At 36.4% G+C, this 21816-nt stretch overlaps 1 protein-coding gene and 1 long non-coding RNA gene across 7 annotated transcripts in view; both read right to left on the reverse strand.

Annotated features, from left to right (window-relative positions):
* Positions 1-21816, reverse strand: part of DCLK2 (doublecortin like kinase 2) — an 83378-nt gene that overhangs the window by 43669 nt on the left and 17893 nt on the right. The gene's annotated exons all lie outside the window — the stretch shown is intronic.
* LOC108499860 lies at positions 4531-6812 on the reverse strand. Its single transcript, XR_001875674.1, has 3 exons — positions 6767-6812; positions 4755-4847; positions 4531-4639 (listed from the first exon to the last, which is right to left on the reverse strand). It is a non-coding gene; the product is annotated as an uncharacterized LOC108499860 (long non-coding RNA).

Consider the following 21816-nt stretch of genomic DNA (forward strand, 5'->3'; position numbering starts at 1 on the left):
GAAAAGCTCAATCAGAATGTCTCTCTCCTGCCTGTGGCTTTAGTTACCACAGAAAATGCTCTTTTAAAAGAACAAAATGAATACGATTTGTTTGTCCACAGGAAAAAAAATCTACCTTAAATCTGACTTCTTTTTTTATTTTTTACCAAAGGCATATGCAGAGCTGAACAATGAGGTTTTTTGGGAGGTTTATCATTATAGCCAACACTACAAAGGTTTCCACCAAAGAAGTTTCACACTTCCTTGAATTCTTTTTTTCCCGTCCACAAAGAAAACTGAAATATATTTTGAAACAGTGCTCCAGGAACACTTTAGAAAAATGTTATCTTGTTAACTTTAACTGTTTCAATTAACATGTTTAAAATGTCTTAAACCCTATTTACTTCTAAATACAACACCCATTCCCATACAAACATTGTCCATGTCCTGCTGGTAATGCCACTGCCTTCCCCTTATTTAGAACAAAAAATGACTTAGTGCTGCTCCTCTGACAACTCAAGACTGCTCAGGTCATCTTGTACTGCTTTTCTTCAAAATACGTCACCATACACAGCAGAGTGGATCACATTTGCGTAGGACTGAATTGGATTTTTATTCAGTCCTTTAAAGATACTTCTAATGGCCTAGAATCACAAGAAGGAACAAAACAGAATAAGGAAAAGCAAAAATGTTGTCTGAGAAGTTTCAGAATAAACATAACTTGAAATCAATATTACATTTTCTTTTTTAGTAGAATCACTACAGCATTATTGTGGGCCTGTGCTGTCAGAATCCTTTCACTTGCATTCTCACCACAGTTTTCTGAGAACACGTGCAAAGGACTCAGGGTATCACTGCTGCTTGATGGGCTTCAAAAATATCAGAGGACAACCTAATTCATGCAGCAGCATCAGGAGAATTAAACTGTAATTTGCTTCAATGGCTACAAACCCAAACAAGTATGCAAGTGGCACAATGATCCAATGATACAAAACTTGAATTGCTTCTTATAAAAAAAGCAGTCTTTCCTCATAAACCTTTTCCCCATACATCCCAACTGAGGACACCCTGAAACACTGGATGAAGTTTATTGAAAAACAAAAGACCTTTCTAAGAGAGGTACATATGTTATGTTACATTATGTTACAGAAGTGTCATGACTAACAACAGTTTGCAAGACAATTTATGTTAAAGCACTGCAAAATCACACAGCTATAAGCACAAAAAAATGTGGTTTACATGCAGAAAAAAAAAGTGAAAATGGGGTGTTGAAAAGGAAGGGAGAGAAACGTATCTATTTGAAAAATCAAATTCCTGATCCACCACTGTCCACCAGTGCCGTGCTTTCATGTCTCATACGCCCATCATATTTACCTTTTAAAACAGGCTTATATTACTGACAAATATTTATAACCAAAGAAGTTTGCTCTTTCCAAAGAAATACTTCTTCAGTCAGATCAAGCCACTGGACTAGAATATTCCAGTTGTGATCCATATGGAAATCTCTTTCCCATTACCACCACACACGCCTTGAAATGTAATTTACATCAATCCCTACTCCCACCTCTGAAACTACCAAACAGAAAATACTTTCCCTTGGGAAGAAACATGTATAATGATCAATCTTTTATAGATAGAATTCAACACATATTCAATGATTGTCCTTTATGGTGAAGTTACGATGAAAAAAAAAAATGAAATAATAAGTGAACATTTATCATGAATGTATTTGTCCTCCAATCTCCAGAAGAAAAATACTAAAAAAAAATTAGGAGACTGGTGCCACAGAGGTTTTATAAAAATTTGAAAAATTAACGGAAATTCAAATTCTCCGAAATCTTTAATGCTAAACAGAGTTTTGTAATCATATATCAACTGCCTCCAGACAGGAGCCTGCTGGATAAACTGTATTTATTCCAGCTCTACAAATATACTTCATTTTAAACGTAGCAGGAAGAGCTGTAAAGACAAATAGTTTGGCTTAATTTAGTATGTCTGATTCCATTTAAGTAAGCAGCTACAGGACTGTGCAGTTTAAGTCTGGAGAGCCACACCCTCTGTCTGGGGAAAGCTTCTCTGGATGACAAATTCTCTACAGCAGCTGAAAATGGAACTAAAACATTAAAACTGGAAAAGATATGTGAGGTTATTTGTATTTGTTTTAACAATAGAAGAAATATTTGTATGTACTGACTTCAAGAAACAGGATATGGTGTAAATATTTTAAAAAGGAAGCACATAACATAGGAGGCAAAAGGAAAACTGGCATGCACAGCAACAGCTGGATTTGTGAACGTATTTTCAGGTCAGCAGTTTAAGGCTGAAATTCTTGAAGAAACACTGTGGGGTTTTTCCCATGAATTGCTGGGAAAAAAAAAAAAAGCCAATAATGTGTTAAATGTCAGCGTGGCAAATCTAGATACAACCTCCCTGCACTGCCTTCAGTGTGAGGAGTCTCCACATTTCTACTGGGAAATGCTGTTCCTCTTTGACTGGGACAGATTACAACTGTGCTGTCCTGATGGTTCTGCCCTTTTCCCCCGGTATCAACTTTTTTTTTCTGAGCAAGCAAAAGCCAAATACTTGTCTATTTTGCCAGTCAGGTCATATTTGCAATCATCATTTTTGTTTCCCCTTCTGAAATATACTTTGCACTGCCACTTCCTCTTCACTGCCATTCAGCCTCATTAAAATTCTTGCACTGTTTCTGAAGCTGCCAGCCTCCCATTTCAAGGGTTTATGTGTGTCCTATAGTGCAAAATGCAAGGAAAGCACTCCTGCAGAAACAGGTCAACTGTCTGTTTCCTATTTCACTTCCATCACCAAGAGGAGGCTTAACTTGGAAAAGGAAGTTTCCTCTGGGCAGCCTCAGGAACTCAAAAAGGAAGGTGAAAAGGGCATTCCCACCCTTTCCAACTAAGTACTGTGATTTTAACACAGGTTTTTTTTACTTTGGAACTTCCCCTTGGTCTCTGCACTTTCTCAGAATAGCGTGACCAGGGGAAAGAGGGTGTGTTTAACCAATATTCTTAAATACTTACTAAGCCATCAACGCCCTTCATGATTGAAACAAGAGGCACTAGAAGTTCACTACTAGATTATGGCAGCTATTTGCCTGGTTATACTGAGTCATGTTTCCTGATATGTCTTTAGTAAATAGCTGGAGAATAGCCAGATGGGTAGCTAGAATACACTCAGGAAGTAGAAATACAGAGAAAACTCAAACCAATGAGCCCCTAATATGCCCTTTAAAAAATACTGTTATTGCCAGAATTATTTTTTCAATTAACAACCTAGTCACTTGGTAGAAATGACAAAAGTGTCAAAGGCAACTATACTAAGCAATTTGGAAGCAGGCAAAAAAGAAACTGTTCCAAGGGTCAGAAGCCCACACTGTACACAAGAGCAGCAAGAAAACCCACTGCTACATCAGACACATAGTAAACCTGGAAAATCAGGTCAAATGATAAGACTCCTGCTGGTATAATGAAGAAGCACTTGACATTTGCAAAAGCTTCCGTTCCTCCCCAGCTTATGTCCTCTGTGACAGCTCTACTACAGAATCTCTCTGGGAATTCCCAAAGTAAATAAAATTACACAACACCAAAAGAAGGGTAAGCAAGCTGCTAACATTTGACATAAGGCACGAAAGAGCTCAAATGCTACTAAAACTGGGCACACCTGCCCAAAACAGCTACATGGTAGACTGGGGGCTCCTAAAGTTTGACGACATAAAATCATGAGCTTGAGAAACTCTAGACAACTTTCCTACTGGCTGTAGCTATGAGGATTATGTGATGCATCATAATAACTTCCCCAACAGTCAACGTCCATGAGGTAATTAGCAGACAAGGAGAAAAAAATCCACTCCTTTGTTCTCTGAAAATAATTGGAATTAGGTCAAATACCTCTTAATTTCTGAGGCTCAAATGAACAATTATTTTGTCTGCAACTGAAACATGAAAAACAGAAACAGAGATTACATCATGTAGAAAGAATGCAAAAGTATCAACTGTGTTACAAAATTCAAAAATTCATTACCTGATCTTCTGGTTTGTGACTGTGCATCTTGACCAGCAAAATTACTTCAGATTTTTAAGACTATGATTTTTCATTCTATTAACTTACCATATTTCTTAAAATAAAGAAACTTTTTAAACATGGGGCTTAAAGGTTTGTTTGCAATTTACTCAGGGGCTCTAAGACCTTTCTAATAGTACCAGTTAACCTGTTTATTGAAACTTGTTGGTGGTCCTTTTTCTCTATAGTTAATTCAAATAGTTCACTTGGTTTTGGTCTCACTCTACAAAGTCCCTAACCATGCAGTTGGTTAGCTTTAGACTTTAGAGCATTTCCACCACAGTCAATGAAATTATTCACATTTATGAAGCTATACACAACCACAGCTTGTCAAAGGTCTGAGGACCTTCTGAAGTCTGCTGGACACTGCAATAAACTATAAAATAAATCTGATTTCTAGGTCAGAACTTCCACAAGACATTGTCTAATTTACCATTTGAGGTTTGGCATCTGGAATCTTTTGTCTTGTCCTTCAAGTTTATTAAATTCAGTGAACAGTGAGAGAAAAAAGTAAGTTTTCTGTTCGTAATAATTTGTAAATGTTGATTTTGTCTGCCTTGGACAAAGGGAGCTCATTAACCTATTTAGGAAAACAGAAAAAGATCTGAATCAAAGACCATAATGAGAGCAATTCTTCTAGGCCAGCTTCCTAAATGACTATTTAATCAGTGGCTGTGTCACATTATTACACTGACCATTAGAAAAATGAACCTCATTTCACTGATACTCCATGATGAGGAACAGCAGTGAAAAAAGGAGAAGACAAATCCTTCTGTCTCACGGGGAATCTGAAGAGTAAGAAAGAAAACAGAAATGTTAAATCTTTGCCTGCTGCCTTGTAAACAGAGAAAGTCTGGCAGTAAGCCCAGGAAACGCCTAATACAGGATGACAGTGCAGAAAGACTGAAGAGACAGCCTGGTCAGGGCACCACAACTCATAAAGCCATACAGCTGTGGGGAACAGATGATGAAACAGAGCATATATCACACTTTAGTTTTATCTCAATTTTTGCATATTTTGCAAAAGGCATTTTTGCATATTTTTTTTTAACATCTCAAAATTTAATTCGGAGAATGAACACCCATAGAAATGGAAGATCACATCTGGGTGCGATTCAAATAGATCATCCTTACTGCAATGGAAATGACAGCAAGGAAAATAAGCTGTGGGAATATGCATAAGTTAGAGTGAGTTGCTACATATATCTATTTCTCAAAGCCTTCCAGTAGTGTAGGACTTTCTGGCAAAGTCCATCCACAGCTTTTTCCAAAGGGCAAAACTGATCTCTCTGCAAAATAGCATTTCAATTATTGCATTGATTATGTGCAGCTATTTAGATACTGGAAAATTACAGTTGGAAAGGACTAAAATGCTGGAAATCTTGAATTATTTTGAATCACACTGTACAATTCATCTTTCTCTGTAATGCGAAACACCCCTGAACAACCCTTCCCTCAGTATTATCCACTACTTCAACTAGAGTCCATAATTTCAGTATATTAAACAGTGAAATTTAATGTCATGCTTCTCAATTTCATGAGTTACGCAAAGAAACAAGAATTGGAAACAGAACATTTGCAAATACAGCTCATGATACCAACATAATCCAGTTTGTCTGAAGAGAGAAACAAACAAAAGTGTTTTCAGTTCCCAGACAAGGATATCTTTGCCCATAGGTGCATTAACCACACCAGCTCACAAGTCAGCATAACAGATTCTTCCCTTAAGTGGCATAACTGGGAAGGCTAAACAGAACCAAAAATAGCATCTGACTTCACACAGCTAACCTTCCATCTTACCACTGAGTAGCTAGTCTAAAAATAAAAGCTAATTGTATTATGAAAGAATATTAAAAGAAAAAGTGTACATAAAAGGACAGATTGTCTAACTCAATAAAATCTTACTGATTTCATGACACTCTGTTCCACAACACAAATGCAGTTAAATTTTAAATTATAACAATTTTTCCATAAAATCACCTCTTTTGCACTATTTTAGAAATCAGTGCCTTTCGCTAATCATCCTACTTGAAAAACATGGCAGTCACATACTATTGAAAACTTGGAAAAATCAAAATTATATGGGCAAATATTCAATGTACTTTCATTTTGTTGAGTCTTCAGATGAGAAGAGTTGCAGTGCCATGTCACAATAATTTAATGCAATGTAAAGTTTCCAGTGTTCAGGGGCAGACACTATTTCCTGGAGAGGTTACAAAAGCTGCAGTTCTTTAAATGAGAAATATTTTTCCATAGACGAATAAGAAATTCAAACTTAGTGTTTGTGGCCAGTGCAGAAAGAATAAAAGAAAACTTATAAATCCAGAAGTTTGTACCTTTGATGACAGGTACAAATAATTTTTCATGAATCCTTAAGCTTTAAATGAAAGTTTTACAGTTTTACACTGGAACAGGTTGCCCACAGAGGTTGCAGATGCCCTATCCCTGGAAGCAATTCAAGGTCAAGTTGGATGGGGTTCTGAGCAACCTGATCTAGCTGAAGGTGTCCCAACTCATTGCAGAGGGGTTGGACTAGATGACCTTTAAAGGTCCACTCAATTAATAAAACCATTCTATGATTCTGTGGTTTTCCTACGGCTTGAATTGTTCATGCAGTAGCTGCTAAAGTCAGGTTTATGTTCAAATTCTATTAAATCAAATTAAGTAATTCTAAGACACAAAATATTAGTTGAAATGCATGACTCACTGCAGTGTAACATTGTTATGCAGAGCTATAAAACTCTGAGTTCCTGTGTCAGGGTTTCACTCTTGTAGTCAAAGCTGTTTCTCACTGCACTGCAATAGGAGGAGAAAAAATTTAGTGACCGTATAAATTCAGGTCTTTCTCTCAATTCTGCTCCCTTCATATATACCACTTTACATACCAAGAAGTCTTGATAAAATCCACTGAGCTCATAACAGATTAGAAGGATATTTTTCACATATATTATAATTTTTTGTCATCTAACATTTTTTTTAACCTTTAAGATTTAATCAGCGTTCTATTTGTTTCAGTACAACAACAACTACACTTTCAACTAACCTGCAGTTCTATTTTTATAAAATTAGCTTATAGGTTTTGCAATGCTAATTGTTTGCCATGCAGTTAAACAGCATGCACAGCTTGTAAAGGCATTTGAATCTTGAAGTATCCTCCTCACTTAATTGCAAACTCGAAATGAAGAAAGAAAATCAAAGTTACGGATGCCCTCTGTGCATGACTTCCAACAATATTTCACAGACGCAGTAACAGAAATTTTGTGTAAAACTACTACTACCACCATATATATATATATATATAAATATATATATATATATAAACTTCCATGCCTACCCTGCTTTCCTTGTCATTAACTGCTGAGGTTTGTTATACTTGCATGCAGAAACTGGAACAGCTATGCTGGGCTAGGGGCATTAAGTAAAAAAAACTGAGAATATAACTGATTAATAGAAAGATCAGAAGCTCAGAAATGTGAGAAAAATTACAGTAATACAGGAAACAAACTACTTTGGATCTGGCTTTCAGAGATCCAATTCAATCCCATTAGCTGCCAACTTCAACCGATATTATTTCCAATCTGTTGCTGCTGCTGCTTCTGAATTGCTTCCCTAAGCAGATAAACAGATGTAAAACACATTTTAAGATGCAGAAACATCTTTTTTTCAAGTTCAGACAACAAATGTATTAGGAAGGCAGTGGAAAAGTTACATGTTTAGGCACTGACAAAAGAACAGATGCATCAATACTGTTATATCAGAAGTCCTGCCAGACAAACTAGGTGTCTCCATCAGTTTCTCCTTAAAAACAAACCCCAACAAAATCCCACACATTTCTTCCTTCATATCTGAAAATGTCACTTCTTCCTTTGAAAAAACATCCACAAGTTTCAGAAGAAAAGCAAAATAGATGCCTCTCACCCCAGCAACAGAGAACTGAACTCTCTAGAACACGTAACAGTACAGAAAAGAGATCCAAACTCCATTTATCAGTCAGCTGACTTTTGTGGCATCTTAAGGCTTGTTTTATAATCACAGTGTGATATGACTTTACTGCAATACTGCTATTAGCAGATTGGAACTCGACTTTGGTGAGTTAGGCAGAGTTTTTAGGTGACTCAGTACTTTTTTTGGGTTAAAAGCTGACTCAGTCTGTTGGATTATTTTAGGTATAATGTGAATAAATTACAAGGTGAAAAAGATGCTTATAGGGTCATAATTCAGAATAGACTACTAAATATTAAAAACCTCTGAAGCAGTCTGGATGACTGTTTCTGCTGAGCCAGAACATCAGAGACACTGCTGAACACTGGAAACATCTCGTAGCATTATCTTGTTTTAGGGATCTCTGTATCAATCATAGGATAGGTGCTTTTGAAATGCATGAGAAAGACCATCCCATTTTGAATTAATTCATTCAGAATTCATTAATGCTATCTGAAAATAAATTTTCAGAGAGTAGGAATGAGACATCACAGATTGCTACTGAAGATCCATTTCCCCCCCACTTTTTTTTTAAGAAACTTTAAAAAACACATTCCAGGCTTCCTCCCTAAGTAAGACACTGAACTATGAAGCATAAAATGGAGCAAACACAATCACAGAATTATGACATCAGTAATAGTGAAATTCAACACTGAAGGCTCTGCTGCCCTCAGAAAACAATGCTGGCACACTGAAAGAATTTTTCACTTTCTTCCACTTATATTTGGAAATACTCGAATCACTACTTTCTCCCAAACTCATACTACTTATTCAAGAGCAAATAAACTCCATATTTATTCCTCTAATACAAACCTCTTCTGACTTTAGAATTACATAAAGTCAATTTACATGACAGAAGGTCCAATGCAAAATTCAGATCTCTATAGTATAGAGATTCTGGCTGACCTAATCTTTTCAGTGGTTTGGCTTAAGCCATTTTTTCCAAAATTCTAATCAACATAACTGCTGCTAAACTGACAGTCTCCAAAAAGTCAGAGTTCACTAAATACATTCTTTTATTCGAGGGCTGCTTTTTCGAGGAACTCTTTTTCCTCTCTATAAAAAGCATTTAGAAGCATTACTACATTACTGAAAGTCATTTAAATACAATAAGAAATATGAATTGGGATACATTTGTTAACTTCAACTTGTTGTTCAGTTCAGAGGGGTTTTTTTGGTTTCTTTTTAATTACCAGTTCATCAAGCATTTCATCATACCTTGTCTGGATGATGCTTTACACCTCATACATCAGACCTCATTTTCACTGAATTGATTATTTTTTTTCACATACAGAAAACAAGTAAATGCAACAGCAGGATCTCTTCACATTCCTAGTCATGTTGTTCACAAAGCATACTGCGTGAAAACTAAGACCAGGCTATGGAATTGGAAGCAAAAATTATACATGTGATTAATGAGAAAAAAAAGGATGGTATCTCCATACCAGCAAGAGCAGTTATGAAATAGTTTTGTGCCTGCTAGTGCCACCGCTTCACCATTCCAGGGGCCTTTTTTCCATTTAGTTTTCTTTAGCATCTTTATATAATACCTGTTTCCAATTGTGATGAAAGAGGATTTCTCAAAAACATTACTTAAACCGCAAATATAGATAAAAATGTAAACTATGTTACAGTTTACAACAAAACTGGGAACAGATGAGGGTTGTAATACAACACAACTAGTGACATGGAGATCACCTCCAAGGGTACAGAGCATTCTTCCCTGTGTTCCCAACCCTAAACTAGTCTGGGGCGGTTAAGAATAGCAAATGCAGCCCCAACAGCTGAACTGCCATGTTATTTCACACAGAATTAGAGCTACTGTAGCTGCAACATCTCTCTGGCATCTCTTATGATGTTCCCATCACAGCTCCCAACAAGTGGAATTAATCAAGATCCAGCTCAGTCTGGCTCAATCCAAGCTGCAGCACTGATGCCTCTGCTCTACGCTCCATATTGCAGTTGCAAGAGAATGATAGCAAGATGTTCAGTCTGGCTCAAAATGTACCTATTGTTGCAGCTGATGGAAATACCTATGCAAATAATTTGTGAATCCCTGGATTACAGCTTTTTTCATTACCATTATGAGAATTAATTTACAAACCAGAAAAAAATTGCAAATTCCCTTCTTGTTTTCCTAAAAAGCAAAGCAATATCCTCACCAAGACTAAGCACATGTAAGATCACAGAATCACAGAATGATTGTGCAAGAACATTAAAAAGAGCCAAAAAGGGTACTTAAATAGTTTTTTATTTTATTTTGTAGTAAGATAAAAATAATGCTGAGATTGAAGATGATAGTATCTACATCTGCATACAAATTCTAAATTTGGCTCTAGTAATACGGACTCCATCTCATACACACAAAGCCAAGGTAACTTTAATCTTGCCACATTCAATACTAACGGTAGCAACACTCCAGCATAAAGCTTTGCAAAAGGCAGTCTGGCATCCTGGGTACCAAAAACCAGCCACTGAGACCTGGGCTGCTGCCAGTGCACTGCTGATTGCATCAGAGCCAACTGAGAACCTGCAATTGCACCTATTCCCTGTCAAGTGATCCTTCTAGAACTGAAATGTGTTATAAACCCACCCCTGCTCCATGCAGAAGGGAGGTCTGTAGCACAGACAGCTCCTCAGCCTGCACCTGGATTTGCAACTGCAGAGAAATGCAGTGTAACAGAATAAAGGGAGTATGAGTGGTCTCTTAATATCATAAGCATAAAACTATATGCAACTAGCAGCAGCACCAGCTACTATTGAGCAGCACACCAGCAGCAGGCACTGAATCTGCTCAGAATTATGCAGGCTTTGAAGCAAACACTGCAGCAGGTTGTACTTGTCACACACTTCTGACTACACACACAGCAACATGGCACCAACCCCATTCTTCCAGTTTTTTGCAGTCAGGTCAAGATTTTATTGGCTTCATCTCCATAAATATACAATGCCTGGAGAAGCATCATAATTTAAGAAGCATATATTGTGATTTGTCTCTTTTTTTTTTCCCTGCTAACTTCCAATACATTTATGGAATGTACAATACACTGTTAGTTGTGTGATCCTGCACAAGCTGATTAAAAAAAAAAATTCTCATTTTACTAATATTTTGTAGGCACCTTGTTTCAGAAAAACTTGAATTGTTGTCATTCCCTTTCTCCTTAGACCACAGGAATCATACTCTCCAAGAGTAAAAGATGCTTCCTCAGATATGATTTCTGACATTGTCTTCAAAGGCTGGTATATCACCAGTCTTGAGATAATATAGACCATAAAGGGTAAAGCAAGCAGTTAAACAATGTGCCAGAACATCATTATTGAATTTCATGTACTAGTTATACTAATAGATCACCTTTATACTGTCTGCTTTTACAATTTCTCCCACTGAGACAATTTCTGTCCATACTGAAACCCTGGTTAGAATTTCAACCACTCCTACACTTGTTACAGCAGTGTTAGCCTTAATCCTTTTAGTCACTATTGCTAAAGCAGGAGTATAGTTGTGGTGACTACTCCTTCATTATGAGGTTATTGGTGTCCTTATTTCTACTCTCAAGGTCTAAGGCTTTTGCAGATATTCCCTAGTGCTTAAAGAGCTTCCTAAGCAGCTTCTGGGAACATATGTTGTTTTTACTAACTCTGGGTAGAGTTTCACTGTGTGTGCCAAGCAGACCTCCACAGGGCCCTGTCAGTGATCAACTGATTTAGTGTTGAAAAGTAGAACCCAAGCCCAGCTATTTCTGCCAGATTCACTGCAAGAGTCTTGATTCTTGTCTGTATTCAGCATATCCAACCATAATCACTTGATTTTACTTACCCTGACATATTCTCTACTGATACATTAGAAGAGGGCTCTGTACAGTGCGTTAAAATGTGTTGGTTGTACCTGTCTGGATTGCAAAGTCTCCCCCAAATAAGAAGCTCTCTTAGTAGCTGCCTCAAAGAAAATGCCTGGAGAAATTATTTCTATTGCTACAAATTATCCATTCGACATTAACAATAGTCTTTTTCAATTCAGTTGCAAGTGGAAAGTCTGAGGCACAATAGGCAACATGGCTCATTTATTCCCAAAATAAGGGCATAATGTCAAAAGGTTTTCTAGAAAGCATATACAGAATAAGCTCAATATTTCCCCCCCCCTTTTTCTGAGTCTCCACAGAAATATTTCTAGAGGAGATGGAGACCCCCAAGAAGGGAATTTTAAATTATCAGCTATTACTTTTCTAGTCCTAATTAGTTTTTAGAAACCATCTGTTTTCTATGAACACCATGTTGAAACTGCTGCTTAGAACACCATATGGAAAAGTTAACTGCAATTCCAGGAATCTATGGCTCTTACTGCACCCAAGTATTCCATAGATGTTTCCCAACAGACTTTTCTCTTCTGTGGAAAGAAGGCTGTAGGAGTATTTTTTGTTAAAAAACCCTTTGTTTACTAGCCAGAAAAACATCTTTTGAAATTTTTACACAAGTATTTACATTCAATAAATGGCAGTCACATAATGGTGTCTTTAAAGGAGGGAGAACTATCAATAAATACAAAAGAACTCAACCATCCTGCAAGAACTGAATATTGCTTTCTGCAGAGCTGCATTAAAGTCTAGAGCTCATTTTTATGATTCCCTTATTGCAGTTAAGATCCAGATCAAACAAAACATGACATCTCATGACATCTCAGAGCTGTAAGTGAGCGAGAAGAGATTCTCTGGACTTGTGCTGAGTTTCCTCAACTCAGTATCTACCAGTATGGACATTCCTAAGAGTCTATCTGCAGAATGCTCTAAAAGATACAGTATGAAATGCCTGCAGGGCAAAAATCAAGTTCATTCAAAGTTCTTAGTCCTCCTGGGAAGATTCTTTTCTCTGATTCAGTTAACTTATTTGTAGTACTTAGGATAACTCTAAAACCAGTAGGCTTAAAAATGAAAACCACTTACAAAACAACTCACAACAGAAGTGCAATCTCCCCCTACACGCAGTTACTCTTAATATGCTTCATGTTTCATTAAGTACTGTCAACACGAATTTAAGTTTACACCCAGACCCCAGGAACGTTCAAGTATTGCCCGGTGCATCAGCAAGTTACTACTGCCAGAAGTACGTGCAGAGGAGATAAAAGCAGTAAGACTCAACAAGAATAGAAGCCCAACAAAATTTAAGACTATAACAGCTTTGAAAATAACACTATTTAAGACATGCACATGTTTCATCTCCTTCCAAGATCACAGTAAAGATGAGAGGAGCAAAAGTTTAAAAATATTTTTATAATGAGAAGATATTTTATGCTTTTTAGCAAGTACAGAAGTTAAAAAAGTAAACCATATTGACTCTAATATGCCTCATAGGCTATATGCAAATGTATCTACCCTCAGTCTCTAAACTCTGCCACCCTTTTGGCCATGCACTTTAGAAGTTATTCCAGTAATTTGCCAACTCAGAGATTTCATGGTAAATATTGACTTGATCTGTCAAAATTCACAATTTCATAGCTATTTTTAAAATAAAATCTTTTAAAATTGAGACTTTTGCTTCAGTCTACTCCAGTTAAGTAGACTAAAGGCCATACTTATTTGTGTCACTGTAAACTTCTTATATCCAAGGCAAATGAATTCAGAAATCCTCTGTGGGGATTTATTGTCTGCCAGCATGAAGTGGCAGATGCTGCATCAGCTTTTTCTTAAACTGTCTGGTAACATTCTTTTAAAGAAACATAGCAAAAGTGCATTTCATTTACTTCATAATGGTCCCTCCAAACTCCACCATTCCTGGCAAGCACAGTTGCTCATCCCTTACTACCATCAAGCTTGTGGCAAATTCAGCCAAAGGAAAGTACAATTTTAACCCACTGAATTGCATTCAGTTAAAAAGCTGTCTTCACTTGACAGAATTACCTGTGCAGGGACATTATATTTATCTAATTTGAGTGGTTTGAAGCTTCAATATTTCATCAACTAAAACCCAAGAAATATTTTTCATCAAGTTGCAAGATTAATTATTCTTCCAATACAGTGTTCTAAATAGCTTTCACTACATCCACAGCCAAAAATTCATAGTGGTTTTCCATCAAAAGACAATTACTCTATACTTCATTGCAACAACAACAAAAAGGTACATCTTAGTACCACCAGCTTACAAAGTCCACTTTTTACTACAAATCATTCCACGCTGGACGAAAGACTTCAAGACAGGGAGGAGAAAAGGCAAGTGAAAATTCTCAGTCAATTCATTTTGCTGTTATTTATAAAAACCCCATACTATCACTCTGAATGAAGTCACAGTGTATAATTTAGAGTGTATAATTTAGAGAATATGCAGTAATGGTTACATCGATGTGATTTTAAAACTTGTTAAATGTTACACCTGTCTCTCTGTGTTTTATCACCAGGAATGAAACAAAAAAGCATTTACACCAAATATACAAAAAAAAAAATAATAAAAAAGCGGTGGACACTCCATTCTTTTAAGCTGGAAAGAGGGCAAAGAGAGTGAGTGTGGAAGCAAGTAAATTAATCCCTCAACTAACACCTTGCCCAAAGATGCATTGATTTACATACCTTCCCTTCTACACATCAGCATCATTGACAGGAGGGGAAAAAAGGGGGATGGGGGATATAAAAAACCATGTCATATTTAGAATGAAATCACTTCAGGGATTTCCAAGGCTATCTTAATATTATATTAATAATAATAATGCTACAATAGTTGAAGCAAAACAAGAAAAACTAATGTAAATTGAATCCCACCAGAGAGGTGATAGAGATGGGTCACCATGAATTAGAAGAAGGCAGATAGCAAGTTTCTGTTCAAGAAACTTCAATATGGTGATGGACAATAAACAATTTGCAACCAGCAATTTTATTATCACTGTTTTACAAATTAATAGCCTGCCAAGTGCTACATACTACAAGCATATCTATGTACATATCTAAAGACATGCAGGTATTTTTGAAAATCAATTTCTCAGAACTTTCACTTTGACCCGAGTATTTAATTTTTAAAATAGTTGAAACGTGCTCATAAGTTTGCAAATTTGAAGCATAACCTAATACATCAAATTCTAAGAACTGTCACCCAGATTTAAGCACAGAATCTAGTCTAGCAGAATACTAGAAGCGAACAATTTCTTTCAACTACACTTTCTACTAAAAAAATTATTTTCTGCTGGATTGAGGATACAAATTCTGATATCAATTTCATTTATTTATTTAACAAAATACACAAACTCAAGTGTATATATATATATATATATATATATAGTGAAGAATTCTATTAAGTAACTTTCTCACTGAAACCTGGTAAAACACTATTAGAATAAGAGTTTCCTTGTAAATACTCCATTTCACAGAAAACCTGACCTTTCTATTATAGCAAATGACAATTTAAAAGAGTACTCCTATAAAATAAGACAGAATTATAACTTGTTTCCTGCCAAATGAGGACTGTTTACAGATAAGGTCCTCACACAAACATTCAGGTGTCATACACAGAATATGCAGGCCTTAGCTAAAAATAAAAATTTTTGAGTACGCTAGTCAGAGTAAAAATGACTAATGGTATGAAGGAACATGAATCATCTAAAACATTTTGAGACTAATTATACATGGATATATAAAACACTGAGGAAAAAATTAGTTCAAAAAGAGCCTCTAACTTCAAGACTCATCCCTAACAAAGTCAATTTACAAAAGAGGTATTAATATTTATTCCTCATGTCACACCTGACAAGGCTCTTTTAGTTCAGTCCCAAGTCAGTTTTGAACCTCACATAACCCTTTTTTCCGCCATAAAAATGAGAAAGTGTTGTAATTCTTTTCAGTCTACTAACAAGGATTCACAGTTGGGTCTACATGTGAAAATATTAGAACCTATTTTTCCCCTCTATCCTTCCCCAACATTTACAGTAACTAAGAATTGTTGCTCAGAGCAATGATAATTTTCACAATATATCCTGTCCTGTTGCCAGGATCTATATCAATTCCCATTGGTTTTGAAGAGAAGGAAGAAACATAGAGATTACAATTGTGAAAAAGTTCTAGGAAAAGGAAAAGATTCCATTTAAAAGATAGCTCTACTTCTAACCATCAACCAAACAAACCAGATGACAGGCATGTTTTGCCTCTAATGCAGAAGTGATTCCAAGAAAATTTCACCATAAACTCTGCTACAGATGAGGGGGAAAAAAAAAAAACCAAACCACAAACCATATGAAAAGATTTGGAAGTCATTTCAGATATACACTGCAAGCTTGGCAAGGGTGAAACACTGGGGACTCATATTTTGAAGAAATACCCAAAGACCTATTCTCACAGCTTTTCCATTGTCCAGAAAAACATGACTCAATGTGCACTGAGCATTTGTGCCCAAACATTTGAGAACAGCCAGAGCAGGTATGCAACTCATTTTCCTTAGTTTAACAGTTGACTTTTTAAATTACAATTTATCTTTTGTAACCAGAAACTATTTTCTACACAACAGCAATGCTTTCCATAGGATAATACCACGGACTATTCCATTTCCTCTCTCTTTCTTTTGATAAAGAAACAATGCCCTCCGTTCCCAGTCCTGTTGACAGGGCTAATGCAATGAAAGCCCTTTTATTATTTAGTTAAGAATCCTTATTTAAGCAACATGGATAGACTGAAGTTTTCAATTTCAGACAAGCATTTAGACACTATCAGACTTGCATCTGCCTTGCAACAGATGAAGAAAGAAGGTCTAGGATGTGATACTGGGATGCTCCCCACAGTGTGAGCGTGAAGTAGGAATCTTGGAGGCCTAGCTATTAATAGGCTTGGAGTCCCTCATCATTCTGGAGGCCTGCTGGGTTCTGAGTTGATAAAAATCCCTGCAGTGTTTTTTACCACTAATATGCAAGCAGCAGAGTAGCTCTGCATACCTCGACTTAGCAATACTTATACCAGGATTAAGGAGAAGCAAAGCAGAAAAAGAAATGCAGCTGGATGGCACTGGGCTCTGGTTGTTCTCTCTCCAATCAGAGGTACCTCAGTAAAAGTACAAATAGCTGGGAATCCACCCTTTATTCCTGTAATGTGTATGGAGAGTAAAAAGAATGAAAAACTCCTCACTAACAGTTCAGACATCCAACACAATTTCAGAAGGGTTTTTCGTCTCCCCTCACATGGAGATACTACTGAATATTGAGTTGATAAAAGTACATCACTGTTCTACTTGTTCTCACTAGAAAACTGCATCCATTAAATTAGTTCATCAGAGACTGAAGGGTTTCAGTGTTGTGATCTGGCCTTATAGACTATGTGGCTAATCATATTTTAATAGCTTTAACACTAGATGTGCTTTTTTCTTAAACAGCAATCAGAATGAGTTTTCAGACATACCCTTTCCCCATACTTAATAACTTGCACTAGTGTTTATCTCCAAAAACTCCATATGAATCTTATTTCTTACGAAGGACTGTGACAGAGACTTCCTGAAAGCCGCAGGTAAGGCAGGGAAAGGTGCTAAACTCCTAATCATTTTAGAGGTACATAGTCTGTCAGTGCTTCTGATAATTTTGTGCCCATGTCTTTTGATTTGTATTGAAACAAACAAAATATCTGGTGAGTCTTTTTTATTTCCATTAAAATACGTGTAGTGTCATTCATACTTTGTTACCTAGGCCTTAAATGAAGACAAAAAACTTCCTAAAAAAAAAAAAAACGTTCATCCATTTAATCTGTGCGTCTCTTCATGCAGATTTTGGAAAAAAAATTATACAAAATATTATGACCAGTGAATACTCCTAATATTAGCATTTATTATATATCTCCCATATATTAGGATACATATATATGGAAGACAGACTTACTGCAATGTAAATCAAGTTCCAAAATAGACGCTCAAAGAATAAAAACTTTCAAATCAAAATGATTATTGCCAAACTATGTGAGCAAGCCATGATAGTGACTTTGGAAATTGCAGACAAGTATCTATCCATATGGAATAGTATCAAACATATTCATCCTCCTACTAACTATAATACTGTTCTAAAATCTGAATATTCAGTGACATGTAGATGGGAAGGAAAAGAAGTTGTTGAGATATAAGTATGATAAATACATTTTTTTAGAAGTCAAATATTTGAGAAATAGAAGATAGGAAAAAATGATGAGCAAAAGGCGACGTGTGCTGTAAGAAATCAAAACATATTCACGTGTCAAAACCAAGAAAATCTGTATAATAATTATTAGTTCTAAGAGTACTCAAAGCCCTCTCAGATCCTAAAAACTTCTCAAAAAACTTCTCCTTTGCATCTTGGACTGCACCTTCTCTCATGGACTTCTCGATAATGTGTGACAGAAGACAGCTATGAGGTTCTCACACATCCGATTATGTACGTCAGCCCAAGAGCAAGAGCAAATCCCTGTCAGGAAAAGGAAGATTAGTGCTTAAGCTAGAAGTGTGCTCTTAAGAAGGTGACAGACTTCAAGGACTGAGGTAACTCCTTGTCTACACCGACAGCCACTCTGATACTAAAACTGCAGGAAATAGTACTGTTGTGTACGAAAACCAAGGAGGACAAAATACAGAGCTTTGTGAATGAGATTTCATCATTGGTTCATCATCCTCTTAGACTTCATGAGTTTACAGTATCAATTTTACTGTATTTACACTTTAAGTAAAAATATAAAGTAATATAGTCTAAAATTTACAAGTATATATTAAAATAAGTAATAGGAATATGCTCTAATATGTATTTTTTTCCCACACTAATCTGTTGTAACAGACCTTGCATGGCTATCTGCAGAAGACAGATTTCCCTGCTTAACCCGCCAGGCTCCAGGGAAATGGAGAAAAAACTTTTCCCTTTGAGGCATAAATATCAGCCACAATGAGAACTGACCAGAATTCTTGGCTACCAGGAAACCTCACCGTGCCACGTTTCCTCTTATGCTCATATAAAGCCAATTGTGGCATATGAATTTTGTTTGCAGAGACGTCTTTTCGAGTCAGATGTCAAGTATACCAGTGTGTTCTCTTTGCAAATCAAGGCAGAACACTTTCCAATTTCCAAGACATTTCCAAATGTCTGCCTGTACAACCACATGAGCATATTCTAAGTGTCTGTATAATTGGGTCCCTTGCAAAATACAGGGAGAATACGGCATGCTTATCTCCCATGCTTGAATCTCTCACATTCAGTTTTATTCGTGTTAAATCAACCACGCCCTTGATTTCTGTAAAAGATAAACTGCAAGTTTCCACATGCAAGAAAATGGCACCTTCAGAAAGCACTTATGAAGAGGATTCTGGTTGTCTGGTACTTTTTATGGTATAATCATCTTTATTTTTCTTAGTTAACTGGCCTTTTTTCCAATAATTTTATCCATAACTCCCTAAGTACTAACCGAGTTGAAAGTTGGAGATAAGATTGGCAAAGCCAAGAAATGCCAAACCTACTAGCCCAAGAGTCCAACTTCCCATCTAGTTTATGAGTTATGTTCTTTTCTTTTTGTTTTCTTCTGAAATATTTTTGTTTCTCTAAAAAGCCTTTCATGATTACAGAGATATAGTGTGTGCCATGTGTCAATAAACAAAACACCAAATAAATATGAACAAAATAAATATTTTGGGCACAGATCGCATATTTCCATAACAGAAAAAATGACTGTTGGCTCTGTGAACAAGAGAAGAACACTGACTTTTACTGCCTACACTGAGTTATCACTCCTTCCTATGTAAAGCTTACAAACTGCAAGCCATAAACAGGATCACTGTTCCATTTAAGTGCTGGGCAGCTCTTCCCTTTTAAAAGTTGGCTTGTGTTGCTCTTACTTCACTATTTCTTCTAGAGTCTTCAGGGCTACTGTGTTTAAAGGTTCATTGCCCATTAATCAGTTAGCAACATTTTAAACATTAAAGATGAATAGTCTCTTTCCTCTCTCTGACAAATTGTTTCATGTTTCCTGCCATTAATTTATTATGAAAGAGAACATCATTTTTCTTAGTAACTGGTACAAATATAAAAGTTCACATTTTAAGATTTCAGTATTTTTGCCTCAGTAGACTTAAGAGACGCTGACAATCTGATTACAGTCAAGCAAGAAGCAGCTACAGATCCATCAACCTGACAACCTGGAATACTAATCTTAAAACTAGAAAGTCTGCTTAAAGACTCCATTATGAATAGGATGGAGAAAATTCAACCTTGATAACTTTTCATACGTGATTGGTAAATAGCTTTAAGCTGTAACAGGCTTCTTAAAGAAAACTTGCATGTTGTAATGTTATATTATAACAACTGTTTACTGAAGTAACATAGGGTAATTTAATTACAGGAAAAAAATTTCCAAGATCTCAAAGTAATGAGGAACCTGTGACACAAATCCTAATCTGGCATATGACAGCTGCAGAACGAATTCAAAAGATTTTTACCAGACTAATTATCTGTTAATGGCCAGGCTCAGCGGGATGTAACAAATTCCCAAGGTTTAATTTCCAAGTCATGTGATTCAATCTTTAGCATGGCAGATGGCAGACAATGATGGCATACCGCTCTTTTATTCCAAGAGCTACACACACCATTTCTGTAACCCATCACTAAAATTATTGTAATCGTACATCAACAAAGATATGACGCTACCACTGGTGACACCACTATTTTTGCAGTGATTGTTTCCCACACTGTGCAGCATGTCATTTTTATTAAGAGCTGTCAGCTCTTGGTGTGCGCAGACAAAAATTGAAATCCCAGCAGGATTCATCCTCTCTATAGATCCACAAAGACTCCAGCAAGTTGGATGTCACTTTTAACAGGATACACATGCTTGCTGTTAGCTAAAATATTAGCAAATTTTTTCAGTTGCCATGGCCTAATTTAAAAGTGTTGACCTCACACCAGGGTCTGATTTTACATTCTCTATTATTTTACATACTCTATTATTTTAACATCACACTTCACCAACCTGTTAGTCTGATGACAATGGGTATTACTAATTACATATCTAAACCATACCTCACTGAAAAAGATTAAATTCACACCTAGTGGACACCAGCCATTAGATTCCCAGCAACATTACACCACATCCCTGAAGCTAGAATTATGCATCCCCGTGGGAAGGAAAGAGATACGTTCTCTATTCTATCTGTACTGTACTCTGGGTTATTGATCTCCAGAAAGTAAGAATAAGACACAGGGGTTCCCCCGCTGTGACAAATTCTAAAGACCTTTGTTCCAGAGAGCCAATTTTTCCCGTGCTAGACTGTGGCTGTTTCACATGGCATGACCTTTATTTTTTGCATATGCAACAAAGCTGAAGAGCTTTCTCAGCATTATTGCTCACTTCCAGTTTAATACACTCTCCTGAGATGACTCACTAGATGTTCAAGGTTCTATTGCTTTTTTAATCCTTATTCTGTAGCATCTTAAGCATCATAATTTTGCTGCTTTGAAACGAAACTTATCATTTTGCATTTTCTTTTTTCCTTAAAATTGTAACTGGACTGGTAATGGGATCCTCTGACAACTACAATAAAAATTGTAAATACTCTCTAGGCTAAACCATAAGCCCCACATTAACTGCCTGAGGCCCTGGCACCACTGTGTGTAATGAAAATGCTTTAGAAGGTATTCCATGACAAGTTATGTACCCAGAACAAGATTTCTATATTTTCATATTTCGGGTATTTTTCAGATTGCTGCAACTATGACAGGGCAGGGTTAATTTCAGGTTAGTTTCAGATAAACATTTCCTTCCATAAATAACTACAGATGCGAATATCTCTATGTCCACAAACAGAGGCCAAAATTATCTCCAC

This window comes from Lepidothrix coronata, unplaced genomic scaffold (genome assembly GCF_001604755.1).
Source record: "Lepidothrix coronata isolate B3197 unplaced genomic scaffold, Lepidothrix_coronata-1.0 Scaffold79, whole genome shotgun sequence".
Lineage (NCBI taxonomy): Eukaryota > Metazoa > Chordata > Aves > Passeriformes > Pipridae > Lepidothrix > Lepidothrix coronata.